Genomic DNA, 1,818 nt, shown 5'->3' with positions numbered 1-1,818 from the left:
CAATGTGTAGTGAAAACAATTTTACTTCGAATTTTAATTTTACCTGCAATCAAATAATGAGGTTATGATTGATATCCTTTTGAATGATGGTATTAAATATCATACTTCTCATGCATTTCCGTTCAGTGAAATAGGCAGAGGACCTTTGATGCTACGGCTTGGATCAGTGTTCCTCAGCCTGCCATTCTAATCGGTGATTGGTTCTCAAATAGTGATAGATGAATGGAGTAGACTCAGTAATCAAGTTGTTAGTGTTGAGTCATTAGTGAGCTTCAAAAGAAGATTAGATTAATAAATATGTGAAGATGACAGGTGGAAATGGATATGTTTCATAAAACCACTTCTTTGGGTTAGCCTGATGGCTTCTTGCAGCTTTCCTCTTATCGTTTTGAAGACACTGCACCGTTTGCTACAACACTGTTAAAGTAAACTGAGAATATAGTTTCTGAACATTTTATTCATTATCTCAGTAATAAAGGGACAGAGATATAAAAAAAAGCAAAATTATTGAGTATATTGGCTGTCTAATACGAAAGATCTATTCCCTAAATTATAATATAGTATCTGGCAGGTGGACTCTACTTGTCTTAACATATCGTAGTCCTCTTTGACTGTACCTCAGTCGTTGTGAAAAAGCAAAGTGTTTCTAAATACGGGTCTTAGTAACTGTTGTGATCCTCTCATGCCTTATCTTCCTTGTCGACTGGGTTACAATGACCCTTGTCCTGAAGCTGCTGCTTCTGTCAGAACAAGGGATCTTTCTAGATAGAAAGGAAAAAAAATAATAATTAGAGAAAATAATAATGACAAGTAATAAAACGTGACTTAAAAAACAGAATAAAAGTAAGAAAAGGACAGTTAAAAAAGAAGTTATGATCAATTTCTAAGGTTATGAATGAATTCTATGTCATTTTGTTACCTTATCTACATCACTACCTTGTCATTTATAGTTTTTTGTTTACACGTTTTTTCTTTATTTAAATAAGGTGATGCATTATAAATGGAGAAGGTCAAGGCTGTGAGTGGAGAGAGAGAGAGAGAGAGAGAGAGAGAGAGAGAGAGAGAGAGAGAGAGAGAGAGAGAGAGAGAGAGAGAGAGAGAGAGAGAGAGAGAGAGAGAGAGAGAGAGAGAGAGAGAGAGAGAGAGAGAGAGAGAGAGAGAGAGAGAGAGAGAGAGAGACACGCGCGCGCGCACACACACACACACACACACACACACACACACACACACACACACACACACACACACACACACACCTTAGCTCCTTGCATTTCACCACAAGCATTGCGATGAAGCAAATGAAGGACACTGCAGCAAAACACATGCCCACGATCATCCTCAGAATAGCAAGGGCCTTTAGGGCGCTTCGCCGTCCTCATAATCCGGGGCTTACACGAGAAGTATTCACTGTAGGGACCTGGGTATGGGAGGAAGGCGGAAGAGTAATGAAACACGACCATAAGAGGGGAACGTAAGAACACAGATGACTAAGAGGTCAGGAAAAGAGAAGTGAAGTGATTAAAAAAAAAAATAATCTCGCATGGCGCCGCAACAACTACGATCATAAGGCTTAGAAATACTAGAAATGTTGAAATAAAAGGTAAAACTAACAGAAATAAGGTACAATTTAAATTTCCAGCAAGAGACAGAGAGAGAGAGAGAGAGAGAGAGAGAGAGAGAGAGAGAGAGAGAGAGAGACTCACCTGCCCTCTTCTCCGTCACTATCAACACCATGTACTCAGTATCGCTTTCCAGACCCTTTCCGCCATTCCATTTGCTTCTCACCACCGCTGTCTCCTTGGGGTCCTCTCCCTCCAC

The 1,818-nt window shown here is 39.9% G+C and overlaps 1 long non-coding RNA gene across 1 annotated transcript; it reads right to left on the bottom strand.

Annotated features, from left to right (window-relative positions):
• Nucleotides 1–408: 408 nt before the first annotated feature.
• LOC135099641 (uncharacterized) lies at nucleotides 409–1,818 on the bottom strand. The gene is made up of 3 exons (XR_010268207.1): nucleotides 1,704–1,818; nucleotides 1,257–1,417; nucleotides 409–757 (listed from the first exon to the last, which is right to left on the bottom strand). It is a non-coding gene; the product is annotated as an uncharacterized LOC135099641 (long non-coding RNA).

The sequence above is a fragment of the Scylla paramamosain genome, unplaced genomic scaffold (genome assembly GCF_035594125.1).
Source record: "Scylla paramamosain isolate STU-SP2022 unplaced genomic scaffold, ASM3559412v1 Contig168, whole genome shotgun sequence".
Lineage (NCBI taxonomy): Eukaryota > Metazoa > Arthropoda > Malacostraca > Decapoda > Portunidae > Scylla > Scylla paramamosain.
The sequence above is the reverse complement of the archived record's forward strand: the minus strand, read 5'-3'. Positions and strand labels throughout refer to the sequence as shown.